Below are 12,744 nucleotides of genomic sequence, written 5' to 3'. Positions count from 1 at the left end.
CTAAAATTTAGGCAGACGTTAATGAATTCTTATGTTCTGGAGTGGCCTGTTATTAATTGGTTGGCGTCATTCCGATCGATGTTGAGAAAATTGAAGTCTCCAAAAAGTAGGATATGCGCGGTAGAATATTTAGTAGTTAGCTGGTTGAGTATATCATTTAGATCTTGTGCGCAATCTGGGTTATTGTCCGGTGGCCGATAGCACACACCTAGCAGAACTGTCTCCGGTACAGCACGGCAGATTAACCACAGAATTTCGAGCTTACAGCGGATATTTATCATTGAACATGATAACTAATAATGGACACCAATGAGTACGCCCCCACCACGTGTTTGTTTCCTGTCTTTCCGGAAAACAACAAAATCTGGCAATTCGGCTAGAACCTCACTATCTGTGACGTCATCCGTCAACCACGTTTCTGTCAGAACTAGTATGTTGCTGTCCGATGTCAATACAAGATTTGATACTGTGCCGCGTTTTGGAAGGAAGCTACGTATATTAGTGAAGATTACAGAGAAGGAAATGCTAGTTTGGGGTGCTGCAACGTTACACGTTTTGCTTTTGTTGTACAACAGGGCGATTGCTATGAAATTTTGTTTACAGTTTGGGATGTTTCGTTGAAAACGTATCTTTTCTTACCAAGAAACAAAGTCTCGTACCGCAAAGAGAAGGGTTCAGATTTGGTACGGGCAAATGTGACAAGGTGTTTTCGGGCTTTGCGAACAGATTCGGAAAAATCTTCTTCAATACCATAGTTTGTACCTTTCCGTTTACATCCATTCGAGAGAATTTCCTCTTTGGTTTTAAAGAAAGGCCGCTTTGGTTTTAAAGAAAGGCTTTGGTTTAAAATAGGCCGCTGATAATCATGCCGGTGCCGACCAAGGCGGTGAGCACGTTCAATTAGTTTAGGGTCAAGAGTCGAGTTTAGATGGTCGCGGCAGTGGTCAATAATTATTTCCTCGGAATCTGCAAATTTTCCAGACGGGTTCGGGTCAGGGAGGCCATAAAAGATGAGGTTGTTTCTTCTGTAACGATTTTCAGCGTCGTCAACCCGCGCCTCCACCGTGTCACAGATTTGACGGGCCATTTCTGCGGTGTTACCATTAACTGTTTCGATATCCTTCCTAACAGTTACAAGACCTTGGTAGTGAATTTCAAGATCCGTAATTCGTTTAGTTAGATCAGCCACAGCTTTGTTTGTTGTTAGTAGCTCAGCTTTAAGTTCTTGGACTTCCGCGAGCAGCGTAGACTGACCTGCAGATAACTTTTGCAAATCGGAAAGAATAAGGTTAGCTGGGAGAGGGTCTTTTGGCGGGAAGTCGTAAGGGAGAGAGTTAGGGTCGGGGTTGGACTCCACGTCCCCCGACAGAAGCAAGAGAGCACGGACGACATTCAAGGGCACAACACAACAAGCAAGGCCACAACAGCAATGTACAAAAAACTCCCCCCACCTCCCCGAAGGGGATCGTGCGGAAATGCGAATGCATTGGGTGCACCGATGAGTGCGCTGCGGCAAGCAGTAACGGAGAGAGGCGTGCGCTCCACTGCATTTATATACATTTTCCGAGCGCAGCGAGCGGAGAGAGGGTACGCGGAGAGGAGAGAGAGACCCGCGCGCGAGCTCTCTCTCCCGCCGAGCTCCGCGATGCGAGTGCCCTCACATGCCCGAGCGCGCTCCTCCTCTCCACTCACTCTCCGCTACTCCGCCCGAGCTCCGCGATGCCAGCGCCCTCACACGCCCGAGCGCGCTCCTCCTCTCCCCTTGCCCTCCGCTACTCCCGCCCGAGCTACCACCTGCTCCGGTTGCTAGGCGCGCCACAGCTGTGGCTAGGGGCGAGGAGGAGCGCGAAGAGATAACACCTGCGGGCGCACGCCGACGGAGCACGACAACCCCCGACTAAGAAATGCATTCGCATTTACGACGACGACGACGAAGGCAGAACTACGAGGCGCGTGCTCATGTGCGCTCGCGCTGGAGGAATGCAGGCGCACGCCGACGGAGCACGACAACCCCCGACTAAGAAATGCATTCGCATTTAAAAAATATTCGCTATTTTTTTTAGTAAAGAGGTCATGTGGTACCTGCATTGCGAAGACGAACGGTTTAGTGGACCGTGCGATGGCACCGCCACAGAGCCCACAAAGCTTGACGGGTGGTTGCTGACAATTGCTAGCTGTTGTCGCTGAACTGGTCGATGACGGTGGTGATACGATGATGACGTCGGTGATCCCGTGATCTGCCGGCGGCGCAGCAGGACAGCTGGACGAGTTTGAAGCACGCATGAGAAGGACGGCGTCATTCCCAGTGCTGAGTCGCTCGCGGTACGCTGCAACATCCGATGAGGCAGCCAACAGAGCAGGAACCAGCAACTGAACAATGGTAGGGGCGAGCGCCTGCATTGCAAAGACAAATGGGTTAGTGGACCGTGCGATGGCACAGCCACAGAGCCCTACAGGGAATACTACAGGGAAGAGACAAGTTAAGTTGGCTCAAATCAATGATGTGCTTAGTATGAAGTTAAAAAAACACGTAACAGCAACACATCTTCGGTGATATAAAAACTGATGAAAGCACTAAGAACAGTGCAGGTGGCACTGCCAAATGAACTTTCTGCTCATCAATTTGCAGTGACAGGATGGCAGACAACAGATTTTTGTGGAGTGCATGTCATCTAGCTCATATGAAAGCCAGCATTTTACTGTGGTAACCGCAAGTAATTTCTAAATAAACAGGCGGAAATAATTTTCATTTTCCACTAAACTTTCTGAAGCCTGAAAGGTGGCGACATGTAGTGTATACAGTGGAAACTCGTTACAACAGATCTGCTTACAACAGATATTTGGATACAACATACTGATTTTCAATGCTTGGTTGGTCTTCCTATCTGTGCCATTGATTAAACTTCCTTTAATGCAGATTCTGTTACAACATACATTTGGATATAACAGACCAGTTTGAAAGGTTAACAAGTCCACCTTTGCATCTCTACAGTGGACTTTTCAAGTGCAGGCAACCAACCATTCACTTGTTAGGTACGTTTTCAGTTTTTGTGTTGCTACCTCACAGTATCAAATTGTTTCAAATGAAAGCAATTTGAAACAATTAAAAATAATTGTGAATTAGTAAAAGTGAAACTTCTTGCATCCACTTGCAGTATGCATAGGTGTGATGTCCTGGGAATCAAGTAATAGGATTTAGAATTTCAGTGCTATAGTGCAACAGATAAGATCATTATATGAAAGTTACCTTCATTAAAACAAAAAAATGTATGCCCTCATACATTATAGATGGCTAAATCTCCAAGCTTAGCAATGAGATATTTACTTGCATTTCATTTATATTCATGTGAAGACAATGGAAATGCAAGTGTAGGTTGAAGACGTGAAAGAGAGAAATAATAGTATGAGTTAATCAAAAGTTTGACGGGGTGCCATACAACAGGAGCCCAGCAAATGCAAGAGCCATGCACGTTATTTTGTGACGTGCTTCATAGTGTCACAAGACGATGAAACTGCTGAAAAACCGAATTCATCCTGAAGGTTTGTTGGCCTAAAACACCAACCTGTTTAGGTTGTAACTGAATCTTGAGAAACGACTAGCATACTTTTATTGTGTGATTTGTTTTTAACAGCTGAAAAGTCCAAACTCTTGTTATAACAGACTTTTTCCACGATTCTGTAAAAGTCTGTAGTAACAGTATTTGGATTGTTCATACTTCTTTTATAGCAGACTGAAATCATGATCACTATCATGGTCTGTTGTAACGAGGTTGTACTGTAAATGTAACACTGCATTACGCGTCCAAACAACTCCGTTGATTTCAATGCGCGATTTAAAAACTGCAAGAAGAAATAAGAAAGGCTGCACATTATTGTTGTTTTAGGCGGGGGCAAGTTTTTCACACCTCTTATAACCTCACGTACAGTTAAAAGCATGCCGCCGCACTGTTCACTGTCAAGGTTGCCAGCATCCCTCTTGGTGGGACACAAACAGCTGGGTGTCTTAAGTGATGCCCTCTCATTTAGGATAAAGAAAATATACTCGAAAAAAAAATCAGTCGTCTGTCCCTTTAAAGGAGCCATGAAGACAAAACACAAGTTTGTGTTATTCGAAAGATTTCGTGTTTTATAGTGCCCCCAGCACTTCTCCGAATGCAAACAATGCTTTATTCACTGATAAATTAATGAATTTAAGTTAAAATTTTGATTTTCCCGCTAAATTGTGCATTTTTGTGGTCTGCAATGACATCGCAGGGCCTTGTTTACCATTAGTGAACCTAGATGGCGCCACCACAACATGGCCAGCCGTTTTCTGCCTTTGGTTTGTTTGTGAACGTATTTTTACCTGGCTTGTTTTGTTCAATGAGACAATCGTTTCATTAAACGTGGTGCTCGCTCGACAAATACGGTCCCGTAAGACACCGTTGCTTGCATCAATCGGCCAGTGTCGTCTGAAACTAACCCAAAGCCCCGCAGTCCTGTGCAGCTAAACAAAGCATAGTGCTCGCAGTACCAACAGCAGTGCGCATTTAGGTGTGCTTTCTTAACTTCCACTGTTTGTCCCACCATTATTACTGCTATGAAAAAAATGTGCCCTAAATTTAAGCCCAAATAGCTCGTTCAACAAGCTTATAAGCTCTGCCTAATTTGTGTTTGCTTTTGCCGCCCCCCCCCCCCCCCCCCCTCCAATCGCAGAGCTGTCTGGTATGACATCATAGGCGGGAAACGAGCTAGTGGGTCGCATGGCCATTCCCTTTTAGATGCAACGCATCTCATGCTCGCCCCTCTGTCCTTCCTGCGTCTGTCCGGCGTTGTCCGCACAGCTGCGCCTCTCCTCCTCTCCTCTCTCCGATAGAGAACACTCTCTCCCAAACAGCTGCGGGTTGGCGCAGCGCGCTCTCACCGCGATCTCCTCTCCTTCGGGCGCTGTGAATATACAGCAGCATGCCGCGCTCCGATGGTCTCGGTCGACGGTCGTCCGCGTTACGCTTGCACTCTCTCGCAGTACTCAACGATTGCTTGATGCAATCATCGAGCCCGTAACTGTGCCCTTTACGGACCACAAGGCACTCATTCTCGTCTGCAATAAAGACCGTACCTGAGCATACGTGTACTGCATGCGCATTGCATGGTGAAAATGGAAAATGACGCCCACCTCCCCTTCGCGTAAGAATCCCTGCTATAAGCGTAATCAATACGATGGAAAACACCAATGGAACCCCCCATGAGATGCGTTGCATCACACCAGGGTTCCCGCGAGGGGAGGTGGGCGCAATTTTTTCCTAATTATGTAGCTTATTTGAGCGAAGTTTATGTTAAAAGTGGCGTCAGTATGATTCTAACGAGGCAATCTTTTGAATGAACCAAACTTGTGTGTTCTCTTCATGGCTCGCTCCTTTAAGGGCTTGTAAAGGACCCTGATACAAAGAATAGCCACAAAGCAGGCAGCAAACATACAGCAGATCCCTCTGGCAACTTTTGGCAGGTTGCTTTAAAATTTGGGCCACGGAAGGAATGCAGCTTCACTCGCAATTTGTGATGCCGTAGTGTAGATCGCAAAAAAAAAAGTGCTTGAGGAGCAGAAAAGGAAACTTTCCACTTTATACGCTAATTACTCAACTTGGGCCCTTTCTGACGCTTTGCTGCCAAAGTAATGATAAAATGCAGTACACTGCCTCTCATGAACGGTTCTTGAACTGCCAAAAAAAGCCAATATAACACGTATCCTTTACATTTACAATCACATATCGCCCCTCTCAAGGCAAAAGTTATGAAGAAAAAAAACACTTCACCGTCCCTTCATAAACAAAGTTGAGAGAAGCGTGAAAGCTTCGTCCAATCCAAGGAAAGTGTGTCGAATCAATCATCATACCTACAAACACCCAAATCGAAAACGAAGAATGAACCCAGGCGGCAATTTTTCACGCACTAAGTAAACGCATCTACGAATGATCTAAACGTATACCAATAGTATGTCGTTTATGATATAAAACTATACTGTTGTACTCCTTCATGATCAATGCGCGTGTTGTCTTATCTGTAACCGTACTCCCGTTTCACGATTTTCAAGAAACCATTTTGAAACAATGGAAACAGCCCGGTTTCACACACACACCATGTGTACAGTGATCTTACCAGAGCTTTCCAGTCAGCCGACCAGTCTTTGGGAAAATGAATTAATTCTTTGATAGGACACAATCGGCCCACTACGAAAGCTTTCGCTTTAAAAACGCGCCTGCGTGCGGCATTCGAGAGTGCAACAGCGGGATTGTGTGCGCACTTTACAAAGCCAAGGCTCTGCAACAGCTCTGATGATGCGATCATCCGAACTGGCTACAAGGATAACTCCTAATTGTAAGCAACTTGCACCTAGCACTCTGTGCAAGGTATTAGGCAGACTCGTCTGGTTTTAGCTATCCAAGCAGCGAAATTGAGCACTCCTTGCTTTGCACTTGCCCGGTGCAACTCCACAAACTCAGGTGGTTCACTGATGAACTGTGTCTACCATGTTCATGGCAGGCCTACATTTTTTAGTCCCACACGCACCACAAGCTACGTCACAGCTCGCAACAGGGGTGTGCGAATATGCAGAACTTTCCAATATCGAAGTGAACAACACAATATTATATTCGGCTTAAAACTGAATAGCTCTATTTAAAAATTTCGGATAAATTTTCCAGGTACTTCGAAGTTCGAAAACGTGCACTGGTGTTCTCTGCTCATGGCAGCAGGCTTTCCCGCACCGCTCCGGTGACGCGCGGCCAAACGGAAAGAGGAAGGCACTTTTGGGGTGACCGCCTTTTTTTCTCCTTGGCCTTGGGATCACTCCGCCTTTCTGCTTCCCTTTGGCTCCTGATAACGCAATGGCGCTCAAGCTGCCCTCGTCAACACTGTCTAGGTAAGAAAGCACGGCAGCATACTGACATATATATAGCCCTCGAGTACCTAGTCTTCCGATGTTTATCGTTTCTTTTTTTTAACTACACGGGACATACGCAAAATGATGCACTTGTCTAGCTCTGCGCTCCTAGACACCAACGTAAAGCTTTCTTGACAAGAAGAAGGTTGACAGTGCAGCGCTCCTAATGCTAACCGACCCTGTAGGTTTCAGGCCCCTGGGTCAATCTTGGGTCTCAACTCTTGTTATACAGTTAAACCTGGATGTTGCGAACCTCTATGTAGCGAATTCCTGGATTTAACAAAGTTTTTCCATTCCCCATTTCTGGCCTCATTGAAACCCATGTGTTTGCGACCTCCAAGTAACGAAGGCGTTGCGACGGTTAACCTTGATTTAACGAATTCGCTGCGTTGATGAGGCATTATTTTTTGCACTTCTTCTGAAAAAGCAGCTGGAGAAACTCACTAATTTACCGAATTCCGTCAGCACAGCAAACCACCGTTCGTTTCCACGTGCGAGTGCAGTGTCGGTTCGGTGCTAGGCCTGTCTGTCGGCGTGTAGTCGCACGTCTTCCACTCCAATGCGTAGTGTCCGATAGTCGGTTACGAGTTCTGCTGCCAGAAGAGGAACAGTTTTGACTTTCCAAGAAGAGCTCGCAACTTTAAATGCCGTCTCCGCCGGCAAGAAACGTCAAAAGAAGGAAGGAGAACAGTAGAAAGAAGAAATAAGAACAGTATCTCAGCTGGCAACCTAGCTGTCACCAATTTTGAGTGCGGAAAAGAGTGTCAAGTTTGCGAAAAGGCAACCTACCAGCACAAGTTCGCTCCTTCAAATGAGAAGAGTCACAGAGAAGTGTCAGAGTGCAAAACTAATTTACTTAAGTTCCGTTTGTGAAAAGAGGGGTAAGTGATTTTGCTTCTATGGAGTGCCGTGGAGTGCCTAACCTGGAGGGAAAGCAGCAGGCGCAGATCACACAGTTTTTCACTGTGCAATGAATACTTGAAGGGTGAGTTCAGCATCACTGATGCCTAGCATATTGGTTTTGCTTCTGCTTCATTCCCACGAGCTTTAACTCTAAACCTGCATTTAACGAAAACCTGGATTCAACGAAAAAAATGCGAAATTTCATCAAATTCATTATATCCAGGTTTAATTGCACATTTATGTTAAAGGGGCACTGACACAAAATTTTGAAGGCGAGATAACTTCGGAGATAGATTGGTGGGAACACATATACATCATCTGCAAAATATCAGCGGTGAATACAGCCTAGAACATATTTGAAATCAATTATAAAGTGTGCGAAACGCAACCGTGCAGCCAGCAGAGGACCATGCGCAATCGACATCCCCAGAATATTGTGTAAATAAACAACATCCAAACACGTCACGAGTTTGTGTTTGCCGCTTCCGCACTGCCGGCGTTTCTAGCCGGCTCGCCCGGCTCGCCGCTCCAATCGGAGGGCCGGAGCTTCTGCTCTCGAGAACGAACGACCCGGTCGTTGGCGGCGAAGGCGCCGTGATTTCTTCAGCTAATCGGGCAGCTGGCCGCGACCAAAGTTCTATAGCGATTCCAGGCACTCTGTTTCTATTACTGTTTATTACCATTGGATGCAAAAACGCGCCGGAGGCACGAAAAGCCCACTGAGCTAGCCGCACGGTCGCTGTGCAGGCGGCGGCCACGGCCGCGAAGTGGCCCGGGCCGGCGCAGGTAGCTCGAGTGATAGCTTGTTACCTCACGAAATTGTCCCCAAGTCCCGACCATGGCGGCTTACATGAGAAAGGAGTTAATGATGCGATGGCGGGTTGCATTAAAAATTGTCATCTGCAACGCTTACGAGAGCGGCACTCGAATATCCACCGCAGTGCTAAGCCAAACACATCTGTAGGCGGACCTGTAGGCAGACCGGCCGGCTGCTCCCAGCGCGCGTCTTGCCACCCACCGTCTAGAGCGTCGCGCGTCGTTCTTTAGCCGCGGTAGCATTTGCACTCACAGCGCCTGCGTCACATCCACGGTCGCTTTTTAATTAAGCGCCTCACGAGATCAGTACATGGGGGCATTCGCAGAAACTGCCGTCGATGCGGATTCGACAGTGCTACGGCGGCTCTGCTCTGTGATATCCCTCCGACGGTCACGTGGTCAGCTTTGTTCACACAAAATTCATCGTTTCGCGGCACTCGCTGAAACCGAAACTGCGACTGGCCGCATTGAAAATGCCTCTAATTAAACAACCGTCGCACGCTGAAGCAAATGAGGTTTCTACAGGTTATAAGTAGGCCAATAGCTACTTATCGCAACAAAAAAAACAAGATGCAAAATTTTTGTGTCAGTGCCCCTTTAAGCATGACATACCCTTCGCAGAAGCCACATTTAAGATCCTTGTGCGTGCGCGAGATAGCACCTGCATCCAGTGCAAGTGGTTTTTAAAAATAAAATTTGTGCGCTGTTGGTGCAAAGCGGGAACAAGGGTTTAAAAATCACGCAAACCTTCCATCCCTTTTAATACACTGGGTTTCCTTCCCAAAACTGACATAAATGTCCATAAAACTGCCATTTACGTTTCCTTTAGGAAAAAATGTGTTAATCTCGTCTTGTCGGAATATCAACTCTCATCACACTAGCACACCGAAGCACTTGCGGTTGACGACATCGCAAAATGAAAGTTGACCCGTTAATATAAAATATTGTATCATAGGTGAAGCTAGAAGCAGCAAAACAGCTTCTGTATGTTTATTTCATGCCATAGAAAAATTATGCAAACCCTTTTAAACCAGCCGTTTGTTTTCCTACAGGCTGAAGTTACTGAAGCATGCTTGAAAACCTACTCCCGCCGAAGGACGGAGTAGGTTCTCAAGCATGCTTAGTTATACCCTCAATTGTTGCTCCAAAACTAAGCCTACAGGAAAGTCTTATAATTGCAGCCCGTATGGGATTTCGTATCAGGCAGAACGCACACTCAGGGGTGAGACAGCTGAATCAGATTTGGGAGCAGTTTTTGGAGCAGCGAAATCTCGATTTTGGAGGAGAAGAACCTTGATTTGGAGCAGTTAACGACATTAAATACGTCGTCTTAGGAGCCTAAAAAATCAAATTTCTGGCAACTTAGGTCGGGGGGGGGGAGTGCACTACGATCGTAATTTGAGTAACGTTGGTATGTTTAGCCACTTCTTTTTTGGCATTAAATTTCACTTCAGATAGATGAACCGTTAAGGCATAAAGTTGGGCTAGTTGGTTATCTGAATGCATTTTACTAGCGAAAAATAGACGCGGACGAAGAAGAAGTACACAGGACACTCGCTAGCACAGGACTAGCGTGTAGGACTAGTACACAGGACTTCAGCCTGTAGGACTAGTACACAGGACTAGCGAGTGTCCTGTGTACTTCTTCTTCGTCCGCGTCTATTTTTCACTAGTAAAATGCAGATAGATGAACCATTATTACTAGCATGCAATAATAGCCCGTCACGATATCGGACATTGCTTAAACATTTTGCGGCGATGTAGCCTGCGCCGCCCCTTCTGCAGTGTCGACTGTCCCATTCCCGCCTCTGGCAAGGTCGCTGTCAAAGGCAGCAACAACTCAGCATTTTATAACACGGCAATGAGTCCGAAATTTCACTTCAAGCACTCACCGCACCTTACACTCAATGCTGTAACACGGCGAATTGCACCAAACTGCTGCAAAACAGTCTGAGAGCCAAGCATTAAAATCCTTGGCTCTCAGACCGTTTTGGAGCAGTTTTGCGCAATTTTTGCAACATTCAAGATTTTGGAGCAGCCTCGCTCAGGAAAACAAATTTGTATCAAAACTGCGCAATATGCGCAGCTGTCTCACCCCTGCACGCTCAAAACTGTCGACTGATGTTTGGGGTTTATTCTGAGAAATTTTTAAGAAATCCCCAGGGATAGCAGACTTAAGGGGGAGTTGGGTTCCGAGATGGTCTAAATTCCTTCCTGAACTTTGAAAGCACTCCTCATACCCCTTACTTCCCAGCTGCAGCTCTCAACCTTGAAAATAGATTTCCCAGCATGGCCATCGAGCCCCTGGAAACGGCGTTGTTCATTTCTAGGCAAAATTCACGTGTGCTGAAAGCCTAAATGGCTTGGCCGTGGTGCACCATGCATGCATGCCATAGGCGCCGAGTATTTTTTTTTTCTGAGTTCGAGTTCAAGTATTCTTAATAATTCTCGGATTTTTTATGCATCTCTCATTATGCGTGCACTCGCAGGTGGGCTCCTAATATTGCTAATATCTGTTCAGCTGGCGAAAAAAAAAAAAAAAAGCTTTGGTTTCTGCGCAGAAAACAAACTGGCACCGGCATTGGTGAAGCTATGTGCCTATCTAACAATTGTCAGGCCAACATTACAGTACGTCAGCATCACCTGGGATCCGTATCATAAAGTATGAGTTGATAAGCTTGAGAAAGTGCAAAGAAGTTTATTATCAATCGGCCAGATTTAGGGGAAATCCCCAAGGTGGAGTAAGTTTCTGTGAAGGAAAGTTTGACATCCACCTAAATGCAGCCATACGGCTACAAAGGAAAGCTATACAGCTTTCTCAGAAACTTCGCAGTTGAAGAAAAATTCGTCCTGGTCCAGGATTCGAACCCGGGACCACTGCTTAACCGGAGCAGTCGCTCTACCAACTGAGCTAACCAGGAGGCTAGTCGTTAGTAGCGCGAAAGCGAATTGATCAACAACTCGAAGTGAAGGACAGGTGTATAGCTTTCCTTTGTAGCCGTATGGCTGCATTTAGGTGGATGTCAAACTTTCCTTCACAGTTTATTATCAAGTTACTCGCGCTCCGACTGCGATTCATATGTGCTTGAAATTCTCTACTTGCAAGCCTAGCAGATCGCCGTACTCATGCGCGACTCAAGTTTTTCTTTTCCCACAACCAGAATGCCTTCAGCATTACAACTACACAACACCTAGTTCAAAGACAAGGCAGAGAAATTTGAGTTACAAATAGCCGCGCTTACAGAGTACCATCAATACTAATGCACATTCCTTTTTTCTACGCACAATACATCACCGGAACACATTATCAGAATCTGTCGTCCAATCTTGAACTGTTTCGGAATTTGAGCACCGCACTCATGCAGTCCCAAGTATGAATAAATCCTAACTCTGCTGTTAATAGCGTGAATGAATGTTTGCGCACATGTGGGTGCAGTTTGTCATTATAGTATTTGTATCTCTATCCTGTGTTTTATTGCATTGTTTGCGCATTATTTGCTAGCGTAGCTTGTGAATAAATTTAGGCGTGCACGATTATGTAAGTGCTTTTAGGCATGTATGTTAATACAGGGATTTTGTAACCCCACCCTGCATCGGCCTCACCGGACAACAGCATGAGTAAAAACAAAAAAAAAAAAACATTCATAGCAAACATTTAAATTTTCTAATTTTTACATATTTATTTTACTTTATTTTATTAGCAAAGTTGACATATATAGTTACAGGCATATGGTGGCACAGCCCTTTATATATTGAGGTTATTTCTGGCCCAATAATTCCCAGAAACAGAGGTTGGCGAAGTGATAAAAACGAGAAGTGTTCACAAAACAAAGGCGGCGGTATTAAGAGCTCCTTTTACAGTCCAGTAATATGCCTGACTAAAAAGCAATCAACACCTCCCCCCACCCCCAAGTAAACGGAAACACAACGAGAAGACAATGCCAAAAAAGAAAAAAAAAAAAAAAAAACCAATCTCCACAGCAGCTCTCACTGGCTTTTCATTACCTTCACTTGCTGGGCATTATGAGCAAACTTCTGCCGTCAAAGCCTCATTGTTCAAGAAAATGCACGAGGTACTTAAAAAAGAGTAGATCATTTCTGCTGTT

The 12,744-nt window shown here is 45.6% G+C and overlaps 1 protein-coding gene across 7 annotated transcripts in view; it reads right to left on the bottom strand.

Annotated features, from left to right (window-relative positions):
• Positions 1 to 12,744, bottom strand: part of LOC144162364 (uncharacterized) — a 44,308-nt gene that overhangs the window by 12,076 nt on the left and 19,488 nt on the right. For 6 of the 7 annotated variants that reach the window (XR_013320657.1, XM_077692864.1, XM_077692862.1 and 3 more), the window contains one exon: positions 2,083 to 2,394. The exons of the other annotated variant lie outside the window; for it this stretch is intronic. The gene's annotated coding sequence lies outside the window, so the exon portion shown is untranslated. The remainder of the gene's footprint in view (positions 1 to 2,082; positions 2,395 to 12,744) is intronic. 7 annotated transcript variants of the gene reach the window in all.

This window comes from Haemaphysalis longicornis, unplaced genomic scaffold (genome assembly GCF_048455015.1).
Source record: "Haemaphysalis longicornis isolate Haplotype H1 unplaced genomic scaffold, Haemaphysalis longicornis Haplotype H1 scaffold_12, whole genome shotgun sequence".
In the NCBI taxonomy this organism is placed as follows: domain Eukaryota; kingdom Metazoa; phylum Arthropoda; class Arachnida; order Ixodida; family Ixodidae; genus Haemaphysalis; species Haemaphysalis longicornis.
Note: the sequence above shows the minus strand (reverse complement) of the source record. Positions and strands in the feature narration are given on the sequence as shown.